The following is a 14,976-nucleotide window of genomic DNA, read 5'->3' as shown; positions in this document are numbered from 1 at the left end:
TGCGGGCTTTAGGAGTAGCCTAGAGAATGAATATCTACTTGTTCATCAGCTATAACCAGTGTCAGTATCTGCTCAGGTGAATGTTATTTTTACAATGACAGGCCCACTTTAATTGTCTTTCACAAATAAGCTATGAAGAAAAACACTATCAAGTGTCAATTTTTTTTCCAGATGTTGATGGTCAGCATCACCACAAGCCATGCAGTTACGGAGGATTCAACTCTCATCACAGATTTTTTCAAATATCTGCAAGCACACAACAGCTTACTGAACAACCGTGCTTGAAAATTAGCATCTGTTAAAAAGCTGCAATGGACAGAAGTAGCCAATGTGATCCTCCTTTCTGAAGACTGTTCACATATGTAGTATAATCTGAAGAAGTCACCTTTTTCTCTGACTTAAATTTTCTCTCTTCCTTTGTCAGTCTTGACAGGAAAAAGGAAAAAAAATAAAGGAGGACTATGTCACTACTTCCTCCATCATCTATTTTTTTGACAGTCACAGGAAGGATCCTTAGCTATTCAGACCTCTAATAAACGCTTATATACAGGGAACAGAAAGAGGAATGGGGTGTAGATCAGTTTCCCAGCCTTAGGGTGTTAAAGAATCCCAGCCACTATGTGAAAAATGGAGTTAAAGAGGGGAACAGAATTACTGGGTTCATGCTGAAAACTACAATATTGATTCTGAGATTTGGGGGAAGAATTAACTCCTGGGCAAGGAATGAACAAGTACGGGCTCACATGAGAAACTGAAAGACTTTTATTTCTATTTTGCTCGTGCACACAGATATCAAGCTTCTCAGTTTAGGTACAAATTACTTATATTTCATATTCCTGTTTCTTTTGTACTTTCCCCAGCAGACATTTAAAATTATGAAATGTGGGAATTTCTCTGATTTTCTTTTTAGATGAGCTCACTGGATCCTAATGTCTCATATGTTTATGTGATTAAAGAAGAATTCTGATTAAACTGATGATCTGATTCATCTCTGGGAATAATATAAAAACAAGGGCATTACGTGTGTTTATACAACAGAAAACCACTGCATACACATTTACATGTATAGAATGTTTCTGCCAGAAGCAATTTAAATAATCATTTGTTCTTTTCCCTTAATTTTATAAAAACCTTTGCATGCAAATACATTGTAGGCTTGCAAGCAGACGCTGACAGAGAGGGCTTGACTTGGGCCAGCATGAGGCAGTATAGTCCAGCAAGTATACGTGTTCCCAGGAATCCATAAATGTCAAGACTGTTAACTATTTTGCTGTTCATCAAGGCATGTCAGAAAAAAAGAGAGTTTTGTTCTCTGAAGAAGTGCTCAATCAACTGTAAGTGACAGCTCCTTTTCGTGCTGTGAATTTATGGGTTTGGGAAGTGCACTTTATTTATTTTTCCACAGCGCAGAAGTCCAGCAGAGTACTGCAAGATGTCTGGAAGTATACGACTTTGTTGCGAAAGAGACAGGTTACACACACCCTTGCTCATTCTGTTGCTTACTTTAGATCACATACAGACACGTGCTACCCCTCAGCTATCAGAACTGGAGAGCTGTCCATCTGTGGTAGCCCACAGCCAGCTCAGACTCTCCAGCCAACCCCTGCGGTTGTGACCTAGCTGTCCTTCTCTCAGGGGACACCCTGCCAATTAGGAAGCTTAATGAGCTAATCTAATTTAAATCTCCCTTCTCTAGGAAAAACCATTTCCACTTGTCCTATCACTATCAGGCCATGTAAAAAGATGGTGTCCCTCCTGCTTACAAGCTCCCCTCACACACTGAAAGTCCACAATGAGGTCTCCTCAGAGCATTCTCTTCTCTGGGCTGAACAATCTCAGCTTCCTCAACCTTTCCTCATAGGAGAGGTGCTCCAGCCCTCTGGTCATCTTCATGACCCTCCTCTGGACCTGTTCCAACAGCTCCACATCCTTTTTGTGCTGGAGGCCTCAGACCTGAATGCAGTACTCCAGATGGAGCCTTACAAGGGCAGAGAACAGGGGGACAATCACATTCCTTGCTGTGCTAGTGCTATGCTTGGCACCCCTCTTTTAGTGCAACCCAGGATACAGTTGGCCTTCTGGGCTGTAAACACACACTACTCATTCACGTCCAGCTTTTCATCCATCAGGTCATAGAATCATAGTACAGTTTAGGTTGGAAGGGATCTTCAAGATCATCCAGTTTCAACCTCTCTGCTATAGTGAGGGACACCTCCCTCTAGACCAGATTGCTCAAAGCCTCACCCAGCCTGGCCTTGAATGCTTCCAGGAAGGGGACATCTACAAACTCGCTGGGCAACCTGTTCCAGTGTCTCACCACCCCACAGTAGAAAGTTTCTTCCTAATATCTAGTCTAAATCTACCCTATTCCAGTTTTAAACCACTTCCCCTCATCCTGTTGCTACCTGCCCTTATAAAAAGTCCCTCCTCAGCTTTCCTGTAGCCCCTTCAGGTACTGGAAGGCTGCTATAAGATCCCCCCAAAGTCTTCTCTTTTCCAGGCTGAAGAGCCCCAACTCTCTCAGCCTGTCCCTGTAGGGGTGGTTCTCTGATCATCTTCGTGGACCTCCTCTGGACCTGCTCCAACAGCTTGATGTCCTTTTTGTGTTGAGGGTCCCAGAACTGGATGCAGTACTCCAGGTGGGGTCACACGAGAGCAGAGTAGAGCGGCAGAATCACCTCCCTGACCCTGCTGGTAACATTTCTCTTGATGGAACCCAGGGTACAGTTGGCTTCTGGGCTGCAAGAGCACACTGCTGGCTTATGTTGAATCTCTCATCAGTTGACACCCCGAATCCTTCTCCTCAGGGCTGCTCTCAAGCCATTCTCTGCCCCACTTGTATCTGTGCTTAGGATTGTCCCAACCCAAATGCAGGACCTTGCACTTGGCCTTGTTGAACTTCATGAAGTTGGCATGACCTACCTCTCAAGCCTGTTCAGGTTCCTCTGGGCCCACTATCTGAACTTGTCCAGCTCCATTGGGATGAAATCCCTTCCTTCTTTTGTATCAACTGTATGACTCATCTTAGCATCAACTGAAATCTTGCTGAGAGTACACTCAATCTCACTGCCTACATTGCTGAATAACACTAGTCCCAAGACAGACCCCTGGCAGACATCAATCACAACTGACTTTCACATAGGCATAGAGCTTTAGATCACAACACTCTAGCTGTGACCATTCTACCAATTCTTTTTCTGCCTAACTGTCTGGACTACAGATCCATATATCTTCAATCCATACACAAGAATCTTGTGTGGGACCATATCAAAGGCCCTGCAGAAGTCCTGATAGATTATGTCAGTCTCTCTTCCTTTATCTACTGACACTGTCCCTCCATCACAGAAGGATACCAGATAGGTTAGGTATGATCAGCCTGTTCTTGTTGACACAGATCACTTCCTCATCTTGCATGTGCCTTAAAATATCTTCCAGAAGGATCTTCTCCATGATCTCAGGCATAGAGGCAAATCTACTGGCCTGGAGTTCCTCGGACCTTCCTTTCTATCCTTATTAAAAATGGGAGTGATGTTTCCCTTTTTCCAGTCACCAGGGACTTTGCCTGACAGACATGACTTTTTCGAATATGATGGAGAGTGACTTGGCAACCACATCAGTCAGTTTCTTCAGAGCACTGCATGTCATCAGGCCACACTCATACCTGTTTCCACTGCCTGCAAATTTCCTTCTTCTCTCTCAGTTTGACCAGCAGGTCCTTCTTCAGCCATGCTGATTTTCTGCCTCCTCTGCTTGATTTCTTATGTTGGGGGATGGAGATGCACTCAGAAAAGTATCCTTAAATAGTTGCCAGCTCTGTTCAATTCCTTTGTCCCTAAGGACAATATACCATGGGATCCCACTGAATAATTCCTTGAACAGCAAAAAGTTCACTCTTCTGAAACTGAAATCTCTGACTTTTCTGTTTGACAGGCCCATATTCCCCGAGATTATGAACTCAGGGTGGTCTGTGAATAATAACTGCCTGTTCCCCTGATTCAGTAACTTGCTAAACAAAAGTGCTAAGGTCTGAAAACGATGGCAAATAGTTTGAAAATATGACTCATAAATGCTCAGACACCAGTCTAATGAGAAGGATGTTGTACTTTGTACAAACTCTAGCAAAGCATTACACAAGACTCCTCTGATATTTTGTAGAGGAATATGTGCAAATATGCTCTTAAAAGATACACGGTGTATACTGAATAGAGTGCTACTAATCAGTGGAGCTAATGTACATGCTCAGCATATAAATATCATATTTAACTAATTAGAAATGCATATTGAAAGATGACAACAAAAGGGAAATTAATAGCATAATTCATATGGAACTGCCTGGTTATGTTAAGTAGAATTGTGGGTTTGATTCTTTATTTTGGACTGTGGACCAAGGAGAGTCATTTTTGTGTTGTGTATTTGCTCTTTTATGCATAGGTTTATTAAACAGCATAACTGTTCCCAGATAAAGAAATCTGACTGACAAAAGCAATGTCAGGTTGGTCAAGGACTAAATGAATGTATTCCTTTAAGGAGAGAGAGACTCTGGATGGAAGTGCTGTGGTCAGTGGAAAAGCAGCTGCACCTGGAATGACAGGAGTAAGGCAAAGCTGCTGAAATGTCCTGGAGTGCTGACAATGGTCAGAGGGGCACAGCAGCCACCATCTGGTAGGAGAATGGAGCTCTGTAAGAACAGCGTACCTGTGGTCTCTTTTGTTCTTGAAAATTCTGACACTTCACTGGTCTTTCATTTTCTCCTGAGCAAACAAGACATCCGTGCAAGGATCTTGCCCTTTTATGGATTTTCTTACTGAGCCATACACTGCCCACAGGTGAGCTCATGCACTGATCTTCTGGAGCAGAAAGAGTAAAGTCATTTCCATTTTCATCCAGGTGCCCACTTCTTCCTCATGCAATATACAGTTTAACGTTAGACAGGCTGAATGCTAGCACTTCCCTTTGGAGTATGTTGCACGACTTTCTATAAGCTTTATCTGGTAGCTTGTACACTGACCAGTATTCCCATTATGTCTCTTCTATACTCCTGCAATGACTCCTGTGACACACCTTTTACATAGTACTACCTAGGCAAAACAACCTCCTTATGGAATTGAAAGTATTGTTTCATCTTCAGCTTCTATCTATGCCAGGGGCCATGATAGAATATTAGGAACAGGTGGTGGTAGCTGGAGTCCTAGGTTTTACTTTATTATTTTTGTGCATTTACAGCCTTCCTATGTGACAGCCTCATTTAGTCAGTGCTAAAGGCAATCTCTGTCTGTACCTAAAAATATCTTCAACAGCTGCACAGAGGGAACAACCACAGGGGAAGGAAAAGAAGCATACAAAAGCAAAAGGCAACTTAGAAAGGAATTGGAGACAGAGGAATTCAAGACTGGGGTTCTTTTATTAGCTAAAAGGACACTTATTTGATGGAGCATGCAGAGTTTGCTTTTACAGCTTCTATTTTTGTTGATATTTTGTCCTATCCCATTGTTTGCTTAAAATAATTTCTCAGGAGATACCTGGTGGCTTTAGGCAGCAAATTTTAGCAAAGCGGCTCTGAAGGTGAAAAATTGGCGTATTCTCTACAGAAGATGACTGCTTTAGCAAGCATAATGAAATATCTCTGAATCTTGGCATCATATACTGGGATGGGTGATAAGTCACTATAAACTCACAGATACACCCAATAAATAGTATAAAAAAAATAACTGTCTCTCTTTTCAAACCAACAGCTGGGCAGACTAACAGATAATGTCTTTTATCTCTTTTTTTTCAGGTACTCATTAGAACATTCACATTTAAAAGTCCTCTTCTATCCTTTCACCCCAAAGTCCTTCTTACATTTATTATTTTACAAAGTTTGCCTTATCCACTTCCTGATGCCATGTCACCACTTCAAAAATTGTTAAGCCAGGGCTGATAAAAATCATTCTCTCTTTGTAATCCCAAACAGGGAAACAGGAACCGATTTATAACTCCTTTATCCCTCCCTCTATTTTCCTACACTCCTTATAAGTGTTTTGGATGAGTGACTAGAAAGAAAGTGCAGTACAAACCAATCCATCATTGGGCACTCTAGAAGGCTGCCTGACACCTCAGGTCAGTCAGCCTGTTTAAGACATTTGTCCAAATCCTGATTAATTTCCCACCCACCCACCCACAGCTTCAAGATTATAATAGAAGTAGGTTTCAGGATGTCCTAGTTTCCTGAGGGATAAAATGAAGTATTTTCCTCATCCCACAACGGTGTAGGATGTTGAGTAGGTTTTAAAATTCATGCTGTCTCCACTTGCAAGGTATTTTCACTTGCTCAATGTGTTTTTTTTTGGTTCCCTGAGAAACTCTAATGAGAATTATGTGAGAAAAAAAGACCTACTCAGGAATGTAGAAAATTATATGAGTTCCTCATATGAAGTGTAACAAAAATTCTGGCATCATATCCAATATATAAGAAGATGACCTCCTGTTTTCCCAGTCAGTTTACCCTGATACCAGTGTGACAGTGCCCACACACACACACACGTTTTTGAATAATTTTCATGTATAACTTATTTGCATTAAAAGTTGTTTTTGCCTTCTGTCTCTCAGTTTACCTCAGACAAATATTAGTCTATGCAGTGATAAAGTTCTCCAGCGTAACCTGCCTGAAACCTGCCTAAGAACTCTTCACTTGTGTTTCACTAAATATTCTTAACTTAAAAAATGTTCATCTCATTCCAGAAGGAATCAGAAACAAAACAGAACAACCATACAGATGCCATTGTTTCCAAGCCATTTTTATTTAACATGTCTCCAGTAGGTTCCTTCAAGCCTACATTAAGATGTCCATGATACAAATATTTGCAGTGAAGACTGCCATTGTCTCCTTCTACAGTCAATGGAGAAAAGGAGGAACTTCTATACTTCTGGTAATCTCATATATTTTACCTGATTAGTACAATTAATCGTGACCTAGAATCTCCTTTTTCACTCACTTAGCTAACAAGAACAATATTACTATTAAAGACCTATGAAATATTTCTGAGGAAAACTGATATGATTTACGGTGCCCAGAATCAACCAATAGCATCATAATAGCTTCTCGTACCTCTGAGATGAGTCTAATATCTCAGAGTGAGGTCAAGTACGGAAAAAAGAAAAAGAAAAAGGCATGAACAAAAAATAAATGAGCATAAATTAAAGCTGCCTGAGGGTTCTTTGCAAATACCAAGACAATCAGTATTATGAGGTCCAGAGAATAGATGTATTAAGAACTTGAAGGTGAATGAAAACATTCATGATTCATATAATAACTGCAGTAAATAACTCCTTTTAAAGAACCTGAAATTTAATTAAAAACTAAACTAAACTAAACTAAAGGGCTTCTAGCTGTTACATTAAATGAAGAGGAAACTTTCCAAATATGAACAGAATGTTTTTAGACACAGAAGTGATGTAAGTGCCTTTGAGGTGAATGTCTACCCTCTTTGATTCACCCTTGGCCTCCACTCAACTAACTGCACAGCACTACCACAAGGAGTTCAAAACATTAGAAAATAATGTGAAGACTTCAGTCTCCCTGGGGGAGATTCAAGCCAATGACTGAAATAAATAAAGGTTTGCTGCAAGTTTCCATTTTGTGCTAAGATAAATTTGTTCACATATTTGTAAAAGCAGAAGACAAAGGTGAAAGTTACAGTTGCTAGTTGGGAAGTCAAGCATTCAAAGGTTTTCTTTTTTTTTTTGGTGAGAATTCATAGTTTTAAAACCTATCTATTAGTTTTTCAAATTTCTGCTTTTCCAAGTAGCCTGCCTTATTCAGTGCAAAAGAGGGAAGTTACAAAATTGGCATGTTTTGGTATAATTCTTTTGACAGAGTTGCTGATAGCGTGATTCATTAAAGACAGACATAGGGATAAGAAGCCAAGTAAAGATCTCATGGTAAGATCTACAGTATGGAAGACTGTATATGAAGACAAAAAACAGTAGTCAAAGAAATTGAGAGGAATAGAAAAATAGATGATAGGAACATTGGTATAACTAAGTTTGATTTTTGCCTACAATTATCTGGTAAAGCACCAGAAAATAGAAAAGCTGTCAGGTCCTCAAAGATAAAAACTACTCTCAAATTCACACAAATGACTAAGTTGTAATCAAGAGACAGCAGCTAAATATCAGGATGCTGTGATGCAGAAACCTGGAGTCCAGGGCCATTGAGAAGCCACCAATGTCATGCCCCCCTTGAGCAGGTCCCCACCACACAGCACCAGAGAAGGAGCAGGGCTGGGCTATGAACATTGTCCAGTCTTCCTTTGAACAAGAGGTTCAAATACACAAGTCCTAGAAGTTGCTTCAAGCAAAAAAATCATATGATTATTTGCAGTACACCCTTTCTAGTACTTGTCAAGGTTTGATAATAAGTGGAAATCCTGGGCAACATCTTCAGAAAAAACTTAGAAAAGCAAATTTTTCACCACAGAAAACTAAAAATGAAAAACAGTAATGAAGACTAACAATGGCAGAAGTTTGTAACAAGTTACACACATCTATCTGTTGCAGGTTAACTACAACTATTTCTCCCTCTTTCTGAGCCCTAGGTTCCTACGTACTGCGTTTGAGTTGATCAGAGAGGCCTGGGGTAGGTTGTTTTTATTTCTTACATCTAAAATAGAAATATGTAAATACAAAGTGAAAAAAAAAGAGGGTAAATACTGCATACAGTTTAACAGAATTGGTTCCATGTAAGGTCTTGTTGAGTTGCTGGAAATGGAGACTCCTTTAAGTGAAATCCTGGCTATGTAGTTCTGCAGCTCTCAGTGCTAAAATTCACTCATCATCCTTGAGGCTGATAGCTGGGAATTATGAGGTATAAAAATGCCTGAAGTAGTCTACATTTGATTAACAAAAATAAATTCTTGAACTGTGAATCAACAAATGAACAGTACTTAGTTGTAAAACATTGATTTCCAAATGAAAAATATTTGAAGAATTTCTGTTGGCCCAGGATAAATTAGCATTGCAGATAAGTGACACTTTGAAAAGGTTATATCACTTTTTGTACGAGATTCAACACTGCAGAGGCTTAATTTATGTACTGTCATTGCAGAGAGGGAAGTATAATGGATTTTTAATTATTCCAAGTTACAAGGAGCAAATGGAAGGTAGTCTAGTTTATAGAAAAGTAGGAAGTGAGTTCAGACATATAAAGAGCAAATTGCACAGTCATGGGTTATTAAAGTTTAACAAAGTTGTATGCATCAAATTATCTCCAATTTATTTATATTCTTATATGCTTCTTCGCTTCTGAGTAAGTAGGTTGATGTACCATACAAAGACAAAAAAATCTGATAATTGACTTTTAAATTTTCTGGATTTTCCTATTTTGTGACATGAGAAATTGTAGTTATTCATCCTCCGATCATGTAATAAAATATACTATTAATGTGACCATTACTCTTAAGTTCTTTCAGCAAATGTTAAATTTTTTTCATTCCACTTATAGGATGAAAAACTTTGGAAAATTTTTTCATCAGTGTGTTACTCTCTTTTAAACACTTGCCCAATGATAGCTGTTTAGAAGGCAGACAGTAGTACCTTTCTGTATCTCTATTTCTTCATGTTCACTAAGACTGTGAACAGCACCTGTTAAAGCCACAAAAAGTTTGAAAATGTTATAATAGATTTAAGCCACAACAGCACGGACATAGTTTTTCCTCCCAGTGTCTACTAGAACCTTATATTTAAAACTAAGTTTTCTTATTTTCATTTCTTACCTATTTCCCCAACCTTTCCATATCTTCTCACATCTTATTTATTCTCTTTTTCTCTCGTTTGGCAGTAAAAACATATGATATGGATTTTCACTGAAGTAGGTAAAATTACAAAGATTCTTTGTTTAGGTTGCATCCATCTAAACATTAGATGAGTAGACAGAATTCATCTAAAATGTTTGAACCGCTTGAGCATGTAGAGCAAATATTGAAATCTCTAAAGAGGAGATTTTTTTTTGAGAAATTTAGGGTTCTATTTTATTTCTGAAATATCACAACAAGCCCTGTTGGTGTTTCAGCATTTGCAGTTCCATCTGGAACACATAAGAAAAATTTGCATACATAATAATAAAATGTTAACTGAGTATTTCAGACCTTCATTAAAGTTTTGGTTCAGTTTGTGGTCTAATCACGCATGAAAGTCAAGTGGTGTTGAGGGACACTTAGATTTGGACTGTTTTGTATTTAATTTTCATCAGCAGCATAACTACCTTCTCCTGGGAAAAGGCAATAATTAAAAAAATGATTATTTTTGTCAACATTCGTTTTATGGGAAAGTGATAAAAAGAGTAGATGGAGAGGTTTCAACACCTATGGTGCCTTTCAATAGGCACTGAAAGGCTGTAACAAATGAAAAAACAAGAACTCAAAGTTTGCATGCACCTACTGTTAGTACTATATTTGATTTAGCGCAGAAACTTCACTTGTAGAACGCAGTACTGATTATGGACTGCCAAACTGAGTGCCTGTATGGTAATGACAGCTATGATAAAGCCATACAGGTAATTAAATGTATTTTTGTTAGAGTGTTAAATTCTTTAAAATAGATTAATATCATTCTTCTTTAGAACATTATTTTACTGTGTTTCACAGCAGAAAAAAATCACACTGGGGCCTTTTGAAGAACCCTGATGGCTGGAGAACTTGGATAAAATTTAAAGGGCTTGAAATTGAAAAGTCTGTGATTCCACAAAGATGACTCTATTGCTTCCATTATTTTGAATTATTACTGCTTGGTTCCTTCCTTTTTTTTTTTTTTTCTTTTTCTTATTCTATTTTTTTTTTTTAAATACATACATAATGTGTGAGGTACTTGGTTTCTTTTCTCAAATTATGCTTGACAGTAAATGATAACAGTTTCACCAGAAATGTCCCATATACCACAGAGACTATGACCTCGTCTGCTATCAATAACATAAAGTAATATCTGAGACACTCCAGGGACTACTAAAAGAGGAAACAGCATCTACAGTAATAAGTTCTTAAACCAGAAAAATCTAAAATGGTAACATCATTAAATCCACTGCTATGAGTAATGGCAGACATGGGTACAAGTCTCAGACTTAACCTTAAATGTAATGTATTACTTCTGCTCCTACCATTCCCTGGTGCCTAGTATTGTTCTCTGCTGGATGGAGCATTTGAGCTACCAAAAAGTTTGTGTTTATTACATACTGTTTGAGAGAGCAACAGATAAAAAGGGAAATCAAGTTCTATCTGCTCCTGAGGAAGTTTCCCAAGAGGCTGCAAGCAGGGATTACCTGTTCTGAGAGAAAAGTATGGGAATTCATTTACTTATTTAGTAAATTGTGCAGGAGGTTGGGCCTAGTGAAGTTTGTTGAAGATGCCAGAAAAAATAATCAGTTATTTTTAAGATCCCAGACAATAGCCTTAAGTTCAGAGGGGGGAAATTGATGAGAATATTTGTTTAGGTTAGTGAAAAATTACCTTTTAATCAAAATTAATATTCTTGATCTGCTTAAATTTTTTCAGTCACAAGCACAGAATCTAAAGGTTAATGTATTTACCTTCATCTCAGATCTTTTATGTATTTTTGTTTTTGCCACACTATTAGTAAAAAAGATAACAAAAGAAAGGTAAAAAAAAAAATGAAACAAACAAAAAAAACCAGAGAGAAATGAAAGTAAATAAACAAGCCTCCCAGGGGAGCATGAAAATTCATCAGTTGTTATAGTGAGTTTTAAGAAAAAATCAAATTGCTCCTGGAAAAAATGCTTTTCACTGCTTTTTTTAACACTTCTAAATTGGAATAATTTCTGGAATAGTATTGCAGCCATATTATATTCTCGTCAACGGAAGCACTACTGTTACTAAATGTGGTAAACATTTACCTTGCAGGAACACAGAGAATAGAAAAACAACACATTAGAAAGACTACGTAGTCAGTATGGTTTTTTAAAAATAGTTGCTCCTCCTCTACACATTGCAGCTAATCTCACAGAAGTGAAATTGTATTTCCTTATACAAATATTTGTTGTTAAAGAAATAAAACTTTGAGATATGTTAATTAGATTGCCATCATCCACAGGTTTTTGAATAAAAGCAGTACTGCCTTTTCTTTCTGAATACTGTTTCCAGTGAATAGATTTGGCTATCCTGGAAATATGAGGTGAGTCTGTATATATACACTGTGAGAATGTGAAATACTGATACCAAACAGTTATAGTCAAGTTTAAACAGCATTTCTGGAGATAAATATGTGTAGAGGATTTCATTATATTTTCATCTCATTCCAATTTCCTGTTCTGATCTGCTGTTTCTCAGAGGCTGTGTGACCCCATGTCTATTGTTTTGTTTCCTTTTTCAGGACTAAAATTCTTCTTATTTTTCTTTGTAAACTTTAGTGGAATAAAAGGCTTTTTGATATGGATCCTCTACATCCTTTAGAAATACTTGGATTATGGGGTGATGTGAAGCGAAGACTCATACCAGTTATAGTAAGAAATCATCCAGTCTGGACCTGAGAATCACTCCAGTGAAAACCAGTACAGTTCCATTGAAATGTGTGGTTGTGACAAATCAACGTATTCTCCACTGATCTTCATGAGAAGTGAATTCTGTCTACTTAGAAGCTATATTAACTGAAAACATAAATGAGCTAGGCAACCCACAGAAATATTTATAACCAAAAATACAGACAGAATACTGAGCAGCTTCATGTAATCAAAACAGAAACCCACAGAAAACTGACTAGCTCTCATCAGATCAATAATAAGGCATACTGAAAGGTGGAATTACATTAACGACCCCTTTCTTCTTTTTTTACAGCAGAAGTGTGAACTTATTCATTTAGATACCATTTGGTACCACATGTGCAAGACAGACGCCTTTCTCTGTTTCGCATATGTGAAAGTGCTACAGAAAGGGAGATAATGCATGAAAAAAGCATCATTCTCCTTGCAGCTCTGAAATCACAGTGCTACCTGCCTCACTGTGGTATACAAGCTACAAAATCTTCATCTCTACTGCTGCAACCCACACGGTAGGCTTCTCTAAGAACAGTTCAGGAACAATGACACTTCTGTCAGCAAGATCTGTTCTTGTTTCCACTAAGTATAATTTCGGTCTAAGGACAGCAAAAAGAACCATGGAACAGATTTCCATGCATTACACTTCTGCATTTCTAATGATGCTGTCAAGAGTTTGGAAGTGATGTAGCTCTTGTTACATTTCTTTCATTGAGACTGGAGTGTGACATTAACTGACAGACCACAGGCAGGTGGCAATGTCATGCTTTCACTGAAGGGATTCCTTAAAAAATACATGACCAACAAAAGGGGGCTTAGTGGAATGAAAATACATAATTATATGACAGTGAAGTGTACTTAATGCAGAAATTCTCTAAGAAGTTTCTTAGAAGTAGAGAACAGCATATCTATATAACTTGAACATGATCTGACAGTAAAATTCTGCATTAGATTGAAAAATAGAATAATGTAATCTAAGATATTATCAGCAACCTGGTTCTTGACAGTCAGCTGTGCTTAAATAGATGTTAGGGATCAAAGTCTTTGACAAATAACTCTGACAGCTAATTATTATTTTCCTGAAAATATTATTTTTTAAAAACAAGGTCAGTGCAGGAACATAACTGAAAATGAATAAAAAGAATGAGTTGTCATTTTACAAAGTCTTTGTTATAAAATTAGCAATACACAATTAAGTAAAGGTTGTAACACTACAAATGTTATATGTAATATAAGCATCTTGATTTGTTTCATGTTAAGTTTTACAGAATAAATACAGAATTAATGTCCACCCCAAGTCCTACACCATAAACTTCAGCCATAAGCAGCGTTTGAGTACATTGGAACATGGAATGAGTAAGACTAGTGGGGTAAAATGTAGTCTAATAAAACAGAAGAGCATTAGATGCTTCTTATTTACTATATGTTACTATCAGTGTATTTGCTAATAACATTAAGAATTTCTCATCAGTTCAATAAATAGTTGTTTTTTTAAAAGTGATAGTAAGAAACATAACCATTATTTTATGTAGATTACACTGAAAGTAATGCCTCCTATTTATTTCAATGAAAACCACAACAGATACAAAGAGCACAATAACACTATTTGGTAGAGCAAGTCCTCAGCTACAAATGCTATTTTTCAACACAGTTACCACCACTAGCTATGTGTTTTCACCACTGATAAACAAGAGTCTGTATGTTGTGCTCGTAAAAATCTGCTCCAGCAGAAGAAATCCACTGTCAGTGTTGCCACTGCTGAAACACACCATCCACAGCCTCACTGTGCTCACACCCACTGTTTGGTCTTTGTGAATGTTCAGCAAGTGTCAATGAATGTCAGTGGGTGCCATTTTTTCTGCATAGAGGAATTCAATTCCACACCTTTTCTTCATCTGCACTTCCATTTCAGAAACCACTTTGTCAGAATGTCCCTCTGCTACAGCGAAATGTAATGGAATATTGGTGGGAAGGTTCAACATCTACCATACCATCAACACCCATCTTTGACATTGTGGGCCAACATAATAAAATAGGAGGCATTACTTTTGGAGAAGTTCTCTTATTTTCCATAGGTGTTTAAAATGATATGCATGCATGTATACACACATTTTCTGCATTCCACAAATTATTTTTTACTTCTAGCTTCCTGTATGTATAAATGATATGCATGCACGTATAAATGATTAAAGATCAACTTTTACCCGTACATTTCATAGGCTGCTTCATCAGCACCTTGAGGAAAAGAACAACACTAGTAAGGTGCAGGAGTGGAATTATGTATGTTTGTGAATTTTTATTCTACTGTAAATGCTGTTAAGGGAAATGTCATTATTAGTCCTATTAACATGAAAGATTTTGTATGAATGCCAGCAAGCAAGATTTGGCAAGAATTCTTCTTGTGTATTTGAACTATGTGTTCTCTTCTCATCAGTCTTTATGATTTAACAATCAACGAT

Source organism: Numida meleagris, chromosome 1, assembly GCF_002078875.1.
Source record: "Numida meleagris isolate 19003 breed g44 Domestic line chromosome 1, NumMel1.0, whole genome shotgun sequence".
NCBI classification, from domain to species: domain Eukaryota; kingdom Metazoa; phylum Chordata; class Aves; order Galliformes; family Numididae; genus Numida; species Numida meleagris.
This window is presented reverse-complemented; position numbering follows the sequence as displayed.